The sequence below is a fragment of the Ruditapes philippinarum genome, unplaced genomic scaffold, assembly GCF_026571515.1.
Source record: "Ruditapes philippinarum isolate M1 unplaced genomic scaffold, ASM2657151v2 ctg4621_1_1_1_1, whole genome shotgun sequence".
Lineage (NCBI taxonomy): Eukaryota > Metazoa > Mollusca > Bivalvia > Venerida > Veneridae > Ruditapes > Ruditapes philippinarum.
The window spans coordinates 20,089-42,234 of NW_026852407.1; the positions used below are offsets into that span (position 1 = coordinate 20,089).

Here is a 22,146-nt window from a genome sequence, read left to right on the forward strand (position 1 = left end):
TTTCAAATAAAGTTATAAATTGTCAATCCAGTCCTCAGAATCATTACACGTGATCATGAGTTTATTTCCTTGACAACTATATTTGGAAAATTGTATCCTCTCTTTGAACTAGTTCAACATTTGTCTTTTGTTTTAATTATAATGCAATAAATTTACCAATCTGACATGACAGCTTTTGTTTACGTGTAACAGTGATATATAACAATTAACAAAGTTTTTTTTGGACAACTTTATTTCTGGCAATCTAAAGTGATACAACAGAAACAACACAGTATGGTTATTATTTCCTAATATTTCTATATGCGATGTCTATCGTAGAATAAATACTGCATTTTCTTTAATAAAGAATTTATTATGAAAACTGAAGATTTTTCTTTTTTTTAAACAATCATTGTCTCTAAAGTTGGCATTACACCCCGTCCGTGCCTTGTCCTTGTGCCCTGTCCTGTTTTTGTTTGGTGTTTGCTGGGCAGCCTGATGGTGTTCCAATGTGACTGGTTTGTGTTTGGAATGCGTTCATTGGATGCCGCCTTTACAATGTCATGTTAATCTTGTTTTTTTTAAGGTAAATGAGAAACAATAAGTCTTCTTTCGCAGGTTTTCTATTTTATCACTTCAAACTGCTTTCGTTTTGTCCATTTCTTCTGTCCATCTGCAGAATGTATTTAATGATAACACATAAACGTAAAATTATATAAAGCATATCATCTTGGTCTATAAAATTGCAAAAACAATGTTATATAGAACTGGTTATATTCTGTTTATATAGCTGTATTTAACTATAGCATGACTAAAAGTGATAAGTCTAGCCAAGCCATCCTGAACATTTGTGTATTAGCATATTAGCATAGAGCGTTAAAGACTGCTAATATACTTTAAATATTGACTTGATACATGTATATCCTGAAACATCGATAAATCACGGTTTCAAAAACTGAAAAAGTGGTTTTTGACCATAACAACATGAAGCATATTAAGTGTTAAATTGGTGATATGTACTATCTTAGGATGCCATACAATCTATCACTAGTATTAATTACGCATGAAATCTTGAAAACTAATTACAGATATGGAATAATTTGTATAAAAAGTTTCATTACTAATAGACAAGCACTTCACAAAGGTGCATATATGTTGTTACGTCTCTTAGAGTAATTCTGACATATTGAGCTTCCACAGGATGAAATGCAATGAATTCATCGGGGCCTATTGGACCAGGTTGGTATGCTACTACTGTCCAATCACCGTAAGTTATTGCTACAGATACCTCAACATTTTGCGCTCTTTCCACTACAATAAGAAATTGTACTTAAACCCAGAGCAGTGGCAAAAACAATACATTGTATAGCAATGACATTTAGGCTATCTTGAGAAGTTTATGGGAACTTTGGTATAAGCATTCAAGCGACCTTCGACTTCGGACTCTTTAAAACAAATAATTATGGTGTTTCATAAGTGAAGTTGGTATGATCGACAATATTTTTGCTTTTTATCAATAATGATTTAGTTGGACAATTGAATAACATTCATAGCACATATGAACATGTTAAATAATCAGTGAAAGCTACCTACCACAGCAGTCCAGCCTGTTCTGAATGAAAACGTGACCTAAGCAATATACATCAAGAAGGTTGACTTCCCACCAGGGGTTTAATTGGTATTGTGTATGGAAACAATGGTTGCTACTTTGAATGCCATCCCCGTTATCACCATCATTGCCTTTGTCTGCGCTCTCGTGTGCGAGATAAGTGCTGCTTTGAGCCGAAGGTTTTTCAAGAGCCCGGTTGACGTAAGCTGAAGCAAACAAATGCCATTACACTTAATTGATATTAATGACCTTTCAATGATGCTGGATGAAAGTTTTGTCAATTTATTTATATATTCATTACTTTTTTAAAAGATTCAAAAAAGGTCTTATAACTACATGTCTAGCTTTCAAACAAATTAAAATTCTTAAGTGATAATTAATATTGATCTATCAATGATGCTGGCTTAAAGTTTTGTTAATTTATTTGTGTATTCATTATTCTTTAAACGATACAAAAAGGTCTTGTAACTACATGTCTAGCTTTCAAATAAATTAGAATTCTTAAGTGATAATTAATATTGATCTATCAATGATGCTGGCTTATAGTTTTGTAAATTTATTTATCTATTTATTATTCTCAAGTTATACAAAAAGGTCTTGTAACTACATGTCTAGCTTTCAAATAAATTAGAATTCTTAAGTGATAATTAATATTGATCTATTCAATGATGCTGGATTAAAGTTTTGTTAATTTATTTGTGTATTCATTATTCTTTAAAGGATACAAAAAAGATCTTGTAACTACAATGTGCATGTCTTGCTTTCAAACAAATTACTATTCTTAAAGTTCTTGTAACACAAAATTTTTATGGTTTTATATTAAATAAATTATGATCAAATGAAGATTTATCAACATTGTAAGTTCTAACAAGCATTATTTGTAAAGTTATCACCGAATTTACATTTTCAGGGAGGTAATTGGAAATTAATTTTCTCTAAAGTCTAAAACAAATTTTCAATATGAAATGAATGCATATATTTTAATGATTGCATATAATGTTGAAAAAATATTTGCAGCACATATTTTACATATTCTTGGATGTTTGGAAATTATTTTAGAAGCATAATTATATACATATATAAAATTTCACTTAAGGGAGGTAATAACCTTAATTACAACAGTGATAATTAATATTGATCTTTCTTCAATGATGCTGAATGGTAGCTTTGTTAATTTAATTATCTATTCATTTCACTTTAAACGATACAACTACATGTTTAGCTTTCAAAGAAATTAATATTCTTGAAGAAATCGTTGTTTTTCAAGATAAAAAAAACACTCGAGTATGCATTATTTACGTAATTGTCGATGGCAAGTCTCGCAGAATTGTCCAGTATATTGTCCTGTACAAGTACATGTTACATGATTTATTTCATCGATGCATGTCCCGTTGTTCAAACATGGCAAAGATACACATTCATCAATATCTGTTAAACAACACAATTGAATGGTAAGATATTGTAATTGTAATTATATTTCAAAACAAATGTATCTTGAAAAGGTATAATTACTCATGTATTAATAGTATTAGTATGTTGTATACGATTAAAAGCAATTTGTCAGAATTTGTTCGAGAAGTGTGAAAAGTTATCATACACTTCTAAGAAAAGAATAAGAAGGTGCATTCCTTAATATTGCCTATCTCTTAAAGAAAATTACCTGATAATGGTAGCTGAAGGTACAGTACAGTATTTGGTTTCTTTCAAGAATGTTTCCATGTATTTGTTTGGTTGGGGGGGGGGGAATTTAATCAGTGACATTGACTTTATCAGAGTTAAATCCCATTTCAAACGGACATTAGAATTATTAGGTTACATATTATGAGCACCTTTAATTGTTTTTTTTTATCAATAATGATGTAAAGGTTTCTTTGATGTGATCGTATCTATAAACCGAGACATTTTATGCCCAAAAAACACATCAAAAGTACAAGTAGTCTTTAGGCAGCTTATTCTTAGAGCACAAATATCTGGAGAAGGAGAAACCCCTTATCGACAAAAACAATCAAATGGGCCAAATCAAATCTGTAGACTAAGTTTCAGTATACGTGTTCATTAGAAAATTTAAAATCACACTTTTAACAATGGCTTAAGCAGTTTTAAAAGATCAACAAAATCAAAAATAAAAATAAATGATCCTTAACGACTCCAGAAAAATATAACAACACGGGGCAACCATCACAGCTGCCACAAAACACTAAAAAAGACAGCTGCAAGATTAACGATTATTTAATTAAAATTAACTAATCTGTCAATAATTTCTTACTAATAATCGTCTATGATTTAACCGAAAATTTAAATACATTTAAATACAAGTTTGACCTGAAACTCATTTCAAATTAAAAACAAACCACGTATCAACGTTTACAAAAGAAACGACAAAATGCTATCACACAGAGCCACCGCAAACGTATACAATCAGACATTCTGGGGACTTGTGAACAAGAAATTTTGACTCTGGTGTGTTCATAAATGGTTCTTTGGCTTTACTTTTGGTCCTGAATGTTGGCACATTTTTGAAGCTGTCCTAGACATAATTTGTGAAACTCTCCGGCACGGTTTGACGAAGATCTAATCAAACCTGTGATCCATAGACAGTTCAAAGGCAAATTGTAGAAAACAGACAATCGACAAAAACCGGGTAACCGATCGAACTTATCACTTCAACCATGAAGACTGTATCAATTTTTTAACACTTATTCATATATAGTGCTAAGCAATCAAGAGAGTTTTATACTCTTAGTTGAATATGTGTCAAGTGCGTCTAAAGCCTAGGTCACAAATTCAAATAAATTTTGTTTACAAATTCGCAGTCACCAAAGCATTTGACGAACATTTTACTTTGCAATATTTTGTTATTGTTTTTTTTTTGTCAAAATACATTCTACAAGTTTAATAAAACATATTTCATTTCAGTTAGATTTTTGACAAATCGTTTGTTTAAGTGATTTTGTGAGTATATCAAAGTTAGATCATCACTTCAATTTTGTTGTGTCTTAAATTGATGCGTTCATTGAAGGTCACTGTCTTGTTTGTGCCAAATTCATCCATGCGGTCAAAGAAAAGTTGGTGGGGGCAATCATTCAATTTGACCAATCCGGTTTTTGACTATCATCGTACTTTTTAAGTTTTGATTGACATTATCAGGACAATCATTCTGACAAAAAGTTAATTTAGATCAAGAATAATGTTATAATTCAAGAGTTTCAAAATGTATTCTTGTAATTTGATCTGGGTCCAGGTTATAAAGAATTTTTCTAAGGTATTTAATGGGTCGATTGGTCAGAAACAAGCACAGTATATATTTCAACCTAAGAAAATTCTGAGATTCGAGACACTACTCAGATAAGCGTTTCAAACCACGAGGTCTTGTGACTTGGTTTTTACGTCAAATGACCATTGTATAATCTGGATCTTGAATCATTAAGACTGTTTTTTATGTTCCTTTCTTTTTTAAACTGAGATTTTGTCTACTGGGAAAAGTTTGGATATAGCCATCAGGACAGTTCCGATAGGAGGAAATGAAGAAGGAACAATAACATAGTGTCAAACCTTCTAAGGCACAGTCCCAAATAAATAAAGAGGATAGTTCATGCTCATACATTATCGAATACATACCAAAGGGCAATCACTAAAAACACAAAGCCAAAACAGGAGCGGTATTCTGCCATGAGGTTTTAAAATTGATATCTTTTAGCGTTTTAGCGTTGTTAACTTAACAAAAAGAATTCAAAAAGAAAACAACTAAGATGAGAAACTAATGGAGTGCAGAGAAAGTGATGTTTTGCTTTGCATCAACACCTTTTTGAGTTACGGCCCTTGCAAATTAAAAACAAAATGGACAGTTGTTATTTTTGGCAACTTGGCAACTGCATTGCTACTAAAGAATTTTCAAAATAGTATCTCTAAAATGTTAGAAGTTAAGTCCGGACAACGAATATGCAAGAAAAGAAACAACTGGCAATGCTTTTAAATAATGAAATTTAATATATTATTTTTCTGCGCTTCCCTCTATTTAAAGGAGATTTACCAATTTACAAACGCAAAATTGTGAAGTGAAGAGTTACAATTCTTGTAAACTGTTCACCTCTTCAGTTTTGTCTATCCGCGTATCAAGTTTAAAGCAGAAATCGTTAGTACTTTCTTGTTAGTCTTCGGAAAAATAAGAAAGGGCAATATTCCAAAAAATATTCTGAAAATAAGTTATCATAATTCTTATGCACATAATTACTCCTCATTGAGATCTACTTTTCAACCAGATTTCAAACTGAGTACCAACATTCCAAATTATGCGCTCGGCCACACTGTGGGACGAAAAGACAACGGAAATTCTTAACATGTATAGTACGCCGCCTTTCCACCAGAACAATTTAAATAATGCATTTGTATGTAAAAGTCTAAGCAGGCTTTCAATAAAAAAACAAAAGGGCTATATCGCTCACCTGATTATAAATGCATTAATAACATTGTAAACTAAATGAAAAGCATATATAAAATCTTAAAATTTAAATTTCACCAAGAAAATGTGAGTAAGTTTAAAAAGCAACACAAAACAACAACATTTAAGTTGAGAAAAACATGTACTTATGGCGCAGTTAAATTCGGTAAACCCGGGCTCACAGTCGCAAGTGAAGCTGTTGATGCCGTCATGGCATGTTCCTCCGTAAAAACATGGATTATCAAAACAGTCATCGATATCTAAATGTTTTATCAACAAGAAATAATTATAGAAATAATATATATTACAAAAATAATAAATTTAATATAAAATAATACTATAATCGCCTGCTTATAAAATATTTAAATAACATGGAATAAGTAATATTGTAAACTTTAAATGAAAAACAGGTATAAAATCAAAATTTTAAAACGGTATATTAAAGTTCATATTTGTATGCTTTTGAAAAGCATTACCGGTTGCTAGGAAAACAACAGTTATTAAATAAGTCACTGGTTGCTATACAAAATCAATGGTTTCCTTAAGTCAGTGGTTGCTATGAAATTCAATGGTACATTCACTCATTGCTATTGAAGTAAATGTTTGCTATGGAAGTAACGAGTTGCTATGGATTTACAGTTTGTTATGAAAAGTTAATGACTGCTATAGAATGTCAGTGATTGCTTTGAAGGTCACTGGTTGTTATGGAAAGCCAACTGTGTACTCAGGTGAGCTAAAAATTTAAAAGACAACAGCATTTAATAGAGAGAAAAGCATGTACTTATGTCACAAGCCTGTCCGGTAAATCCGGGGACACAGACGCAAGTGTAGCTGTTGATCCCATCAATGCATATTCCTCCATTTAAACATGGCGTGTTAGCACAGTCGTCGATATCTAAATATTTCATCAACATGATATAAAACATAAAAATGATACATGCATATGATACAAAAATAATACTTGACAAAATTGTAAATTTCTAAGATGTTAAGACATAATGAAAGCCTATCAATTTTAAATTATTCTTAGGCGCCTATTTTCTCCTCAAATCAATAATGTTTCAAACTGATTTATCAAAAAAATTTCTTATTATGCGCTGGCCACACTGTGGACCAAAAGGATTGACATTCTTAATGTGTCCACGCCGCCTTTTTGCCAGGACGTATGAAATAAAATTGTGCATCTGTATCGAAAATTATACATGCAGGCTTAAAAAACACACACACACACACACACACCAAAACACACACACACACACACACACACACACACACTAATTGTGTCTACGCCCCTTTTTGCCAGGACGTATGAAATAAAATTGTGCATCTGTATCGAAAATTATACATGCACGCTTATAAACACACAGAGATATACAAGCACACAAACAACATCATTTAATGATAAAAAAAGCATGTACTTATGTCACAAGTCTGTCCGGTAAATCCGGGTGCACAGACGCAAGTGTAGCTGTTGATCCCATCAATGCATATTCCTCCATTTAAGCATGGCGTGTCAGCACAGTCGTCGATATCTAAATATTTCATCAACATGATATAAAAAATAGAAATGATACATGCATATGATACAAAAATAATACTTGACAAAATTTTAAATTTCTAAGATGTTAAGACATAATGAAAGCCTATTAATAAGGCGCCAATTTTCTCCTCAAATCAGTAAAGTTTCGGGACGTATGAAATAAAATTGTGCATCTGTATCGAAAATTATACATGCACGCTTATTTATCAAAGACATTTCTTATTAAGCGCTGGTCACAGTGTGGGGCAAAAGGATGGACATTCTTAATGTGTCCACGTCGCCTTTTTGCCAGGACGTATGAAATAAAATTGTGCATCTGTATTGAAAATTATACATGCACGCTTATAAACAAACACATACACGCACACGCACGCACGCACACACACACACACTTAATGTGTTCACGCCGCCTTTTTGCCAGGACGTATGAAATAAAATTGTGCATCTGTATCGAAAATTATACATGCAGGCTTATAAAAACACACAAACACACACATAAACAACGTCATTTAATGATGAAAAAAGCATGTACTTATGTCACAAGTCTGTCCGGTAAATCCCGGAGCACAGATGCAAGTGTAGCTGTTGATCCCATCAATGCATATTCCTCCATTTAAACATGGCATATCAGCACAGTCGTCGATATCTAAATATTTCATCAACATGATATAAAACATAAAAATGATACATGCATATGATACAAAAAGAATGCTTGACAATATTCTTAATTTCTAAGATGTTAAGACATAATGAAAGCCTATTAATTTTAAATTATTCCTAGGCGCCTATTTTCTCCTCAAATCAATAATGTTTCAAACTGATTTATCAAAGACATTTCACATTATGCGCTGGCCACACTGTGGAGCAAAAGGATGGACATTCTTAATGTGTCCACGCCGCCTTTTTGCCAGGACGTATGAAATAAAATTGTGCATCTGTATCGAAAATTATACATGCAGGCTTAAAAACACACACACACGCGTGCACACACACCAACGCACACACAAACACACACACACGCACACACTAATTGTGTCCACGCCCCTTTTTGCCAGGACGTATGAAATAAAATTGTTCATCTGTATCGAAAATTATACATGCAGGCTTATAAAAACACACAAACACACACATAAACAACATCATTTAATGATGAAAAAAGCATGTACTTATGTCACAAGTCTGTCCGGTAAATCCCGGAGCACAGATGCAAGTGTAGCTGTTGATCCCATCAATGCATATTCCTCCATTTAAACATGGCATATCAGCACAGTCGTCGATATCTAAATATTTCATCAACATGATATAAAACATAAAAATGATACATGCATATGATACAAAAAGAATGCTTGACAATATTCTTAATTTCTAAGATGTTAAGACATAATGAAAGCCTATTAATTTTAAATTATTCTTAGGCGCCTATTTTCTCCTCAAATCAATAATGTTTCAAACTGATTTATCAAAGACATTTCTTATTATGCGCTGGCCACACTGTGGAGCAAAAGGATGGACATTCTTAATGTGTCCACGCCGCCTTTTTGCCAGGACGTATGAAATAAAATTGTGCATCTGTATCAAAAGTTATACATGCAGGCTTAAAAACACACACACGCGTGCACACACGCACACGCACACACAAACACACACACACTAATTGTGTCCACGCCCCTTTTTGCCAGGACGTATGAAATAAAATTGTGCATCTGTATCGAAAAGTATACATGCACGCTTATAAACACACACGGATATACAAGCACACAAACAACATCATTTAATGATGATAAAAAGCATGTTCTTGTGTCACAAGTCTGTCCGGTAAATCCGGGGGCACAGACGCAAGTGTAGCTGTTGATCTCATCAATGCATATTCCTCCATTTAAACATGGCGTGTCAGCACAGTCGTCGATATCTAAATATTTCATCAACATGATATAAAACATAAAAATGATACATGCATATGATACAAAAATAATACTTGACAAAATTTTTAATTTCTAAGATGTTAAGACATAATGAAAGCCTATTAATAAGGCGCCTATTTTCTCCTCAAATCAGTAAAGTTTCAGGACGTATGAAATAAATTTGTGCATCTGTATCGAAAATTATACATGCACGCTTATTTATCAAAGACATTTCTTATTAAGCGCTGGCCACACTGTGGGGCAAAAGGATGGACATTCTTAATATGTCCACGTCGCCTTTTTGCCAGGACGTATGAAATAAAATTGTGCATCTGTATCGAAAATTATACATGCAAGCTTATAAACACACACACATACACGCACACGAGCACGCACACACACACCGCCTTTTTGCCAGGTCGTATGAAATAAAAGTGTGCATCTGTAACGAAAATTATACATGCACGCTTATTAACACACACACACGCGCGTGCGCGCACACACACACGCGCAAACACACAAAAACAACATCATTTAATGACGAGAAAAAACATGTACTTATGTCACAAGTCTGTCCGGTAAATCCGGGTGCACAGACGCAAGTGTAGCTGTTGATCCCATCAATGCATATTCCTCCATTTAAACATGGCGTGTCAGCACAGTCGTCGATATCTAAATATTTCATCAACATGATATAAAACATAAAAATGATACATGCATATGATACAAAAATAATACTTGACAAAATTGTAAATTTCTAAGATGTTAAGACATAATTAAAGCACATTAATTTTAAATTATTGTTAGGCGCCTATTTTCTCCTCAAATCAATAAAGTTTGAAACTGAATTATCAAAGACATTCCTTATTATGCGCTGGCCACACTGTGGGGCAAAAGGATGAACATTCTTTATATGTTCACGCCGCCTTTTTGCCAGGACGTATGAAATAAAATTGTGCATCTGTATCGAAACTTATACATGCACGCTTATAAACACACACATACACGCACACGATCGCACGCACGCACACACACACACACACACACTTAATGTGTCCACACCGCCTTTTTTCCAGGACGTATGAAATAAAATTGTGCATCTGTATTGAAAATTATACAAGCAAGCACGCTTATAAACAAACACATACACGCACACGCACGCACGCACACACACACTTAATGTGTCCACGCCGCCTTTTTGCCAGGACGTATGAAATAAAATTGTGCATCTGTATCGAAAATTATACATGCACGCTTATAAAAACACACACATATACACACACACAAACAACATCATTTAATGATGAAAAAAGCATGTACTTATGTCACAAGTCTGTCCGGTAAATCCCGGAGCACAGACGCAAGTGTAGCTGTTGATCCCATCAATACATATTCCTCCATTTAAACATGGCATATTAGCACAGTCATCGATATCTAAATATTTCATCAACATGACATTAACATAAAAATGACATATATTAAAAGAATATTTTTGATATAAAATAATATTATAATCGCTTGCTTATCAATGCTCTTAATAACATGGAGCAAGTAATATTATAAACTATAAATGAAAGGCAGATATAAAATCTAAATCTTAAAACGGTATCACAAAGTTTCCATTTAAAGAAGATTTACCAACTTACGAACGCAAAATTAAACCTAAGAAAATTCTGAAATTCGAGACAATACTCAGATAAACGTTTCAAACCACGAGGTCTTGTGACTTGGTTTTTACGTCAAATGACCATTTTATAATCTGGATCTTGAATCATTAAGACTGCTTTAATGTTCCTTTCTTTTTTAACTGAGCTTTTGTCTACTGGGAAAAGTTTGGATATAGCCATCAGGACAGTTCCGATTGGAGGAAATGAAGAAAGAACAATAACATACTGTCAAACCTTCTAAGGCACAATCCCAAATAAATAAAGAGGATAGTTCATGCTCATACATTATCGAATACTCAGGTGAGCTAAAAATGCAAAATACAACAGCATTTAATGATGAGAAAAAGCATGTACTTATGTCACAAGTCTGTCCGGTAAATCCGGGGGCACAGACGCAAGTGTAGCTGTTGATCCCATCAATGCATATTCCTCCATTTAAACATGGCGTATCAGCACAGTCATCGATATCTAAATGTTTCATCAACATGATATAAAAAATAAAAATGATACATGCATAATTATGATAAAAAAATAATACTTGACAAAATTTTTAATTTCTAAGATGTTAAGACATAATGATAGCCTATTAATTTTAAACTATTCTTAGACGCCTATTTTCTCCTCAAATCAATAAAGTTTCAAACTCATTTATCAAAGACATTCATTATTATGCTCTTGGCCACACTGTGGGGCAAAAGGATGGACATTCTTAAAGTGTCCACGCCGCCTTTTTGCCAGGACGTATGAAATAAAATTATGCATCTGTATCGAAAATTATACATGCAGGCTTAAAAAAAAAACACACACACACGCACTTTATGTGTCCACGCCCCTTTTTCCCATGACGTATGAAATAAAATTGTGCATCTGTATCGAAAAGTATATATGCACGCTTATTAACACACACAGATATACAAGCACACAAACAACATCATTTAAAGATGAAAAAGCATGTACTTATGTCACAAGTCTGTCCGGTAAATCCCGGAGCACAGATGCATGTGTAGCTGTTGATCCCATCAATGCATATTCCTCCATTTAAACATGGCGTGTCAGCACAGTCGTCGATATCTAAATATGTCATCAACATGATATAAAAAATAAAAATGATACATGCATGTGATACAAAAAAATTACTTGACAAAATTTTTAATTTCTAAGATGTTAAGACATAATGAAAGCCTATTAATAAGGCGCCTATTTTCTCCTCAAATCAGTAAAGTTTCAGGACGTATGAAATAAAATTGTGCATCTGTATCGAAAATTATACATGCACGCTTATTTATCAAAGACATTTCTTAATAAGCGCTGGCCACACTGTTGGGCAAAAGGATTGACATTCTTAATGTGTCCACGTCGCCTTTTTGCCAGGACGTATGAAATAAAATTGTGCATCTGTATCGAAAATTATACATGCAAGCTTATAAACACACACACATACACGCACACACGCACGCACACACACACCGCCTTTTTGCCAGGACGTATGAAATAAAATTGTGCATCTGTAACGAAAATTATACATGCACGCTTATAAACACACACACACACGCGCGCGCGCACATACACACGCAAACACACAAAAACAACATCATTTAATGATGAGAAAAAGCATGTACTTATGTCACAAGTCTGTCCGGTAAATCCGGGGGCACAGACGCAAGTGTAGCTGTTGATCCCATCAATGCATATTCCTCCATTTAAACATGGCGTGTCAGCACAGTCGTCGATATCTAAATATTTCATCAACATGATATAAAACATAAAAATGATACATGCATATGATACAAAAATAATACTTGACAAAATTGTAAATTTCTAAGATGTTAAGACATAATTAAAGCATATTAATTTTAAATTATTGTTAGACGCCTATTTTCTCCTCAAATCAATAAAGTTTAAAACTGAATTATCAAAGACATTCCTTATTATGCGCTGGCCACACTGTGGGGCAAAAGGATGAACATTCTTAATATGTTCACGCCGCCTTTTTGCCAGGACGTATGAAATAAAATTGTGCATCTGTATCGAAACTTATACATGCACGCTTATAAACACACACATACACGCACACGATCGCACGCACGCACACACACACACTTAATGTGTCCACACCGCCTTTTTGCCAGGACTTATGAAATAAAATTGTGCATCTGTATCGAAAATTATATATGCACGCTTATAAAAACACACACATATACACACACACACAAACAACATCATTTAATGGTGAAAAAAGCATGTACTTGTGTCACAAGTCTGTCCGGTAAATCCCGGAGCACAGACGCAAGTGTAGCTGTTGATCCCATCAATGCATATTCCTCCATTTAAACATGGCATATCAGCACAGTCATCGATATCTAAATATTTCATCAACATGACATTAACATAAAAATGACATATATTAAAAGAATATTTTTGATATAAAATAATATTATAATCGCTTGCTTATCAATGCTCTTAATAACATGGAGCAAGTAATATTATAAACTATAAATGAAAGGCAGATATAAAATCTAAATCTTAAAACGGTATCACAAAGTTTCCATTTAAAGAAGATTTACCAACTTACGAACGCAAAATTGTGAAATGAAGAATTATTATTCTTGTAAACTGCTCTCCTCCTTAATCAAATCTATCCACGTATTACGTTTTGAGCTCATATCTTGAGCATTTACTTGTTTGATACCAAGAAAAATTAAGCAGAAAAAAACAAAAGGCAATATTTCAAAAATATTTAGAAATAGAGTAATTGCTCTTAGGCACCTATTTCTCCTCAAATAAATAAAGTTTCAAACTGATTTATCAAAGTCATTCCTTATTATGCGCTGGCCACACTGTGGGGCAAAAGGATAAATACTCTTAATGTGTCCCCGCCGTCTTTTTGCCAGGACTTATGAAGTAAAATTTTGCATATGTATCAAAAAATATATATGCACACTTATAAATGCACACACATACACACACGCACGCACGCACGCATCGCACACACACACTTTATATGTCCACGTCGCCTTTTTGCCAGGACGTTATGAAAAAAAATTGTGTATCTGTATCGAAAATTATACATGCACGCTTTATAAACACATACACACACACACATAACACAAACATCACACAACATCATTTAATGATTGAAAAAATCAGGGTCTGTACTTATGTCACAAGTTTGTCCGGTAAATCCGGGTGCACAGATGCAAGTGTAGACTGTTGATCCCATCTATGCATATTCCTCCATTTAAACATGGCGTGTCAGCACAGTCGTCGAAATCTAAATATTTCATCAACATGACATTAACAATGTTTTAAAAATGACATTTCAGACAGTAGTATGTTAAAAATGTATCTAAGATAGGGCCACATAAAAAAAAAAATATATTCAGAGAGTTTTTTCTTTTGTTCCTTTTTTGGGTTTTTGACGCATGTGAAAAAGTTATCTAAGTTCTATCATTTTCTCCTTAAAAAAAATTTTCCCCCAAAATACCTTTTGACTTATGTGATGAATCTTTTTTTATATTTAAATTTCTTAGTGGGGGAGGCGCGATGTTTGAATATACTGAAATTAGGGTTTGTGGGCGATTTTTTGGGTTTTGTCACAAAGTCTTTTTGGGGGTTTCAAAAATTTTGGGTTTGGTTTTTTTTTCCCCAAAAGTAAAATTTTAAAAAATGTGATGCAAAATAATCATACAGCAGACTAAATTAATTTTTTTTTCGGATCATAAATTTGTTGATTGACCTATCCACGAAAACCACAAAAATAGTTCCTCACGAATAATAATGATATTGCAGAAACATAATTTATTGGGTTCATAAATAAACTCATTTCTTACTTATTGTACAGTTGCTGCCGGTAAACCCCGATCCTGAACAGTTACATTGTGTCATCTTGCCTTCAAAGTAACACTGGGTCGGTTGAGCACATGAACCTAACAAAATAGAAATAAGTTGTTTTTTGTTTTTTGTTGTTGTTTTTTTTAAATATTATACGTTAGTCATTACATAACTCGTTCAGTTGCAACTTACATTTAAGGATCAAACAAATAAGCGTTTATATAATTTAGAACAACATAATCACTTGCCTTTTCCTATTATTTATGGCCAGTCATGAATCATAAGAAAAAAAGAATTCAACACTATTTTCAAAATCGTCGATTTCTAAAACAAACAAGATAACATTTTAAAAAATGCTATGCCATCGCTTTAATACTAAACAATAGCGGCGGCGTGGCCGACTGGTTAATGCGCCGATCTAGTAATCTAAGGAATGTTGATTATGGGTTCAAGCACTGTCAGGAGCAAGCCGTGGTTTCCTTGAGCAAGAAACTTTACATTCATTGTTTAGTACCGGTTGGTTCCAAGAACGGACAAATAAGCTTAAAGCACTTAAAACACAATCAAACTAAATTAAATTTGTATAAACTAACACTTAATAGTAGGAACAGAAATATATTTTTTGTTTCTATATAATTAAATATCGCCATAATGCAGTAGTGTCTAGTGAATTTGGGGGTCAATGTCATATTTCAGCATGTCAAATGACAATGTGCAGATTTTTTCTACTGTTCAGATACAAAGCCCATAGGGCAATAATTGATTCAAAATGAAAGTAGTCTTACATGACAAACATTTAGGTATTTACTGTATTGCATATCTGTATTAAACTGAAAAAGGTTACAATTATATTTTATTAAATACTAGCTTTTCAATCAAGCATTACATGTTTCTTAAAACATAAAAATACGATTTAAAATCAACATGATTATATACACAGTGTGAATCATAATCACTAGCCGGGTTTCCTGCCATACTGCGGTTAGCACAGGGGCAGGTAATCCAGATTTATATTGTTACATGATTTTTGAACAAAGAAATTCATTTGTACAATATTGTTTCTTATATATGTATATAATAACTTACATGGGTAACATTTCTTCGAAGCCCCTTCATTTGCCTTTCCAAAACCCGGCAGCATACATGCACTTCCGGCAGGACACTGCAATAATAAAATAAACAAATAATGATAAGAAGGCCCATTAGGCCTAAAAAATATATAATAAAGCATTTAGGCATCAATTTAACGTATCATAAGAAAAAACTTGAAAAGAAATGGAACCTATCTATTGTTTTCAAGCAATTCAGAAAACAAGCACTATTTTCTTAACAGAAATAATGTCTGTTTCCTGTTATAAATTACATCACAACTACTTTTATCTTATTTAAGTGTCTACTTTTTTTGCCTTCTTGAAGTACCTACAATTTTTGTCTTTTTTAAGTAACCACAACTTTTGTCTTTAAGTTATTTAAGTACCTACATTTTTGCCTTCTTTAAGTACCTATAACTTTTGTCTTATTTAAGTACCAACTACTTTTGCCTTCTAGAAGTTCCTACAACTTTTGTCTTATTTAAGTACCTACAACTTTTGTTTTATTTAAGTACCTACAACTTTTGCCTTATTTAAGTACCTATAAGGAGCAGTCAATATATATCAGTTGTTTCGGTGCTCTCGGTATTTATAAGTATGTAACAATTATAGTTTAAATGACTTTGTCAAAAAAATAAATTGCTTCAGTATTGGAGCAATGAAAGTATCACAATTGAACAAGACAAAACAATCTCTTACATCACCATGTTCAACACAATTTCCCCACGCAGGATGTTTTCCTAGTGACTTTAGACTGCTTGATTCCGTTGTCTTTATAACTGTTGAAACCAACAAACACACCTGACATGATAAAAAATTGTCAGAATCTTTGAAAAAGGAAGGCAATGGTAGGTATACACGATCTGATTGGCCGTTCAATTCGGCTCGTCCAATCAGATCGCGTATTACAACGCAGGTATCTGACTCCAAAATGGCTAAGGCGAGTCAAAAGACCGTGAAACAGAAAAAAATCGACAGAATATTGATACTCGTTGGACTTGAATTAGGTAAGCTGTGGAATTCTAGTTCTTTTTATTGATGTCAATGACTGATGCAGCGTTATGCCGCCGGAATACGCCTGAATCGCCGAAACGACGATTTCACGTTTTCCACACTGTTTGGCAAATGAGCATAAAGTAGGCTTTACACTTTTCTATAACAATAATTTTGATAGTGGAAAAAAAACAATTATATAATTTTAATATAATTTTATCGGTGGTTTTGTATTTGGTAATATATAGTAAGCCTAACAGTGTTGTTTTTTCAGGCTTGTAGCATTGTAACACTGATACTACCACTCTAGTTATTGACCAGACTCAATTATTTACTTTCAGAAACAGTGACTTTGACCTTGACACTAAGTTGCAACCTTAAGCTAAGTCAATACATGAACTTGCTATACACAATAACTTAATAATATAAAGTTCTAGTTATTGACCGGCAACCATCTGTTTGACGTTCGGACGCCCGCTCAATCTTACGTTTATCTAATAATCAGGAAATTTAAAATATAAAAACTTGTTAAAAATCAAATTATTTTCTTACCAGTGTGGCATATATTAACATCGACATCTTCGTCCAATTGAAAATATCCACAGAAAAAAAAGGATGAAATCAAATATCTTTACTGAAAGAACATAAAGTATCATCATTTTAATTTGTACAAATATGTGAACGACATACCATGGAATATTATCTTAATATCACAACAAACGACAACAATAACAGTTCATTGGCATTTATGTTAAAACAACATTTTAGCTGACGTAAAGTGTGTTACAAAAACGGTCGACATGAACGACGTAAGTATATTATTACTTTTTAATTTTATTTAACAATGTAAAATAAAGAAACTTTTCCTAAATTTACTCCAAAAAGTCATTGTTCTTGTTAAAATCGTTTAAAGGTCTATTAAGCCTTAGTACATTACTACCAGCTTTACTTTTATGTTTGGTATTTTGTTAAGTTTCCAAAAAACATTAATTTGCCATACTGTATAGAAGAACTAAGTTTAAATTTGCTTCTTTCGCTCTATTAGCAATATTTTGGTATATTTTTAGACAATTAGTACATTTTATACGAAAGTCAAAATACTACTTTGTTTACAATTTGGTACTATTACAACACATTACTTCAAGTTCAGCGCTATTTTATATTGGTTGATAAACATCAAGCTTGCTTCAGGTCCATTATTAAAACATTATTAAACACATGTTTGATATTTCAGATAATATATTTCTGAGCCATTATGTACTTTAAATTACGTTTAATGCATGTCATTAAAAAACCTACTAGATTGATAATTTTTCCATAATCAGAAAATATTACAAACACAATTTATTTTTAATGGGCTTTTGACAGCTACATATATAAAAGAAATAATTAACGCGTAAAAGTTGATCCCATTATCGAGCTATCTGCCTTAAAATTTGACAAAAATATTGCACAGAACTTACAGTCAATGTAATCAAAGCCTTTCTGTTTTGTTTCCTCCTTACCTAAACCAATGCCTTTTTTTTAATGAAATATTTCTAAAGAATGTTCAGTCACTACTTTAACTCGAAAGCACATGTATTTAAAGAATTCCATGACATTTTGTATTCTTACTCAGGACAAAACTAAACGAAATAGTAAACATAAAGTTTGTTACACATATGAAAATGTATAAGTTATCTGTTATTGAAATGGCCTGAAATAACGCTAGCAAAATGAAAAAAAAATGAAAAAAAAATAAGGTGAATTAACTCGGAAAAAAAACAGATCTGATGGCTTCTTTTAGCTTAACATTTTCTGTTTTTAAATTTTAAGCCCATGCAAATTTTAAATAAATAAGACTATATTGTTATCAAAATGCCTACATGAAGTTGATTTTAAAAAAAATTATTTTATTGCCAACATAAAATTTGAATTATCTGTCACAAGTAAAAGGGCGTATGCTCAGTAATGTTGGTCGTACGAAAAACCTTCGGATTTTGGCACGATCATCACGGGTATTGTAAACTTTATTATTAACAGAAAACGTGTGCCGAAAATTACTAAAAAGTCATTGGTCAAAACCGCCGTCCTCATTGACGGAATCTGAAACATTTTTTTTTAATCTGAAATAATTTTGATGACCGATTTTGTTCATCAATTTATCAATCCTTACATAATGTAAAAATAAGACAATTTAATTATAATTAATTAATATTTCCGAATGAAATGTAAAGCGCATGTCTTTAACATGTTGGCGTGTGTGTGTCTGTTTCTTTCTTTCTTTCTTTCGTTCTTTCATTTATTTATTTATTTATTTATTGGTTTTTTGGTTATGTACTTTTTTGTTTTGTCCTGTTTTTCTGTTTTATTATCAAACTGTAAGACTAGCGTTAAAGTTATAAGGAACATGCTTGACCGTCTTTTTTCGCCATTTGTACAATACTTGTAATGCAATCATAAACTTATTGCCAAATGCAATAAAAAATAAACTACCCTTTCATTGAAAATTAAACAAAAATACATTTGATTAAAAAATCAAAAGTGAAAATTGTTAAGTTTGTATTAAAGATGAATATAAACAATAAAATAAAATAAAAACGTACTCACCGTTTTAACTTGTATTGTGTATTGTTATATTTTCCAAGCTGAGTTTAGTTTGATACTTTTCCTGGATATACTTTTGAATCAAATAAACCTATGTATTGTGTATTGTTATATTTTCCAAGCTGAGTTTAGTTTGATACTTCTCCCAGATATACTTTTGAATCAAATAAACCTGTGATGTTTGACAACTCTGAAAAATAAAATATTAATTTGTAACAGATGTTATAAGATGATTAGTTTTGGTTAAGACTATGAACTCTGAAATGTACTACAATATTCTGATACTTAGAAATTTAATGAATACTAATGAGACACTAACTTGTCAAAACATCGACAACTGTTACATTATCTTTGTCAGATCTAAATCATGTAGGGAAATTCGAATTTTGTTGAAAGAGCAACAGTTGTTATATATTCATCAATACGCCTATATGAATTTGATTTTAAAGGAAAAACAGGTAATTTGTAACTTAAAACTTGAATTCTCTGTTAGTCATAAACCAGTCGCAAATTTTCGGCCTTTTCCGTCAGTTTTCGGATAAAGACCTCGAACACAACAGTATGAAAACACAAAATACATTGTAAGTACGTGACAGACGCGTTATATATGATGATGAGGTTTGGAAAACTTTAAACTCTGAAATATACATCAAATGTTCTGATACGTAGAAATTTAATGAATACTAATGAGATACTAACTTGTCAAAACATCGACAACTGTTACAATATCTTTGTCGAATCTTAATCATGTATAGAAAAAAAAGCAACAGTTGGTATACAGTTATTAATACACCTATATGAATTTCATTTTAAAGAAAAAAAGCAAAAAATTGGAAACTTAAAACCTGAATTCTCTGTTACAAGTAAAAGGGTGTGTCAGTAATGCTGGTCTCACGGGAGCCTGCGAACTGTGGCAAGATAATTACGAACTTGATGTTTAAGAAAGAAACAGTTCATTGGTAACTTAAAACTTGAATTGTCTGTCACAAGTAAAATTGTGTATTTTTTGGTAATGTTGGTCTCAAGGGAACCTGCGAATTTTGTAAATTTTGTTGCTCCGCGCCTGCAGCTATAAGTGTTGGCCAGTTATTGTGCCCACGGTCTTGATCATTTACTCCTTTCGATTTACTACTGTCGGATACAAGATAACGAAACCATCCTCTAGATTTCCTTCACGTTATGCCATCAGAATGGTTCCCGGCGTTACTCCTATAACGTTCATCTCATGTAACAGAAAGATCGGTAATCAAATGTGGTATATAAACCAATCGTAACTATTCGGCCCTTTCCGTCAGTCTTCTGATAAGGACCTCGAACACAGAAGTATTAAAACGCAAAATACATTCTTAGTACGTGACAGACGCGTTATATATGATGATGAGGTTTGAAAAAACTTTAAACTCTGAAATGTACTACAATATTCTGATACGTAGAAATTTAATGAATACTTATGAGATACTAACTTGTCAAAACATCGACAACTGTTACAATATCTTTGTCAGATCTTAATCATGTATAGAAATTCGATTTTCGTTGAAAAAGCAACAGTTGTTAAACAGTTATTAACACGCCTATATGAATTTGATTTTAAAGAGAAAAACATCAGGTAATTGGTAACTTAAAAATTGTCATGAATTATCTGTCACAAGTAAAAGGGTGTATTTTTGGTAATGTTGGTCTCGATGGAACCTGCAAATTTGGCACAATTATCACGAACTTGATTTAAAGAAAAGAAATAAGTTTATTGGTAACTTAAAACTTGAATTCTCTGTCAAAAGTAAAAGGGTGTAATTTTTGTAATATTTGTCTCGAGGGAACCTGCATATTTTTGCACAATTATCACATGTTTTGTAAATTATATTGCTCTGCGTCTATAGCTATTTTTGTTTGTCAATTGTTTTGCCAATGGACATGATTTTGATCATTTACTCTTTCGATTTACTACTGTCGGATACAAGATAACGAAACCATCCTCTAGATTTCCTTCACGTTATGTAATCAGAATAGTTCCCGGCGTTAATCATATAACGTTTATCTCATGTTACAGAGAGATCGGTAATCAAATGTGGTATATAAACCAATCGTAACTATTCGGCCCTTTCCGTCAGTCTTCTGATAAGGACCTCGAACACAATAGTATTAAAACGCAAAATACATTATTAGTACGTGACAGACGCGTTATATGATGATGAGGTTTGAAAAAACTTTAAACTCTGAAATATACATCAAATTTTCTGATACGTAGAAATTTAATGAATACTAATGAGATACTAACTTGTCAAAACATCGACAACTGTTACAATATCTATGTCGGATCTTAATCATGTATAGAAATTCGATTTTCGTTGAAAAAGCAACAGTTGTTATACAGTTATTAATACGCCTATAAGTATTTGATTAAAAAAACCAGGTAATTGGTAACTTAAAATTTAAATTCTCTGTCACAAGCAAAAGTATGCTCAGTAACGTTGGTCTAACGGGAACCTGCGAATTGTGCCACGATTATCAAGG

General features: G+C 32.5%; 1 pseudogene; it reads right to left on the reverse strand.

The window, feature by feature from the left end:
- Window positions 1-225: 225 nt before the first annotated feature.
- LOC132759445 (fibropellin-1-like) lies at window positions 226-19,858 on the reverse strand (annotated as a pseudogene).
- Between the last annotated feature and the right edge of the window lie 2,288 nt (window positions 19,859-22,146).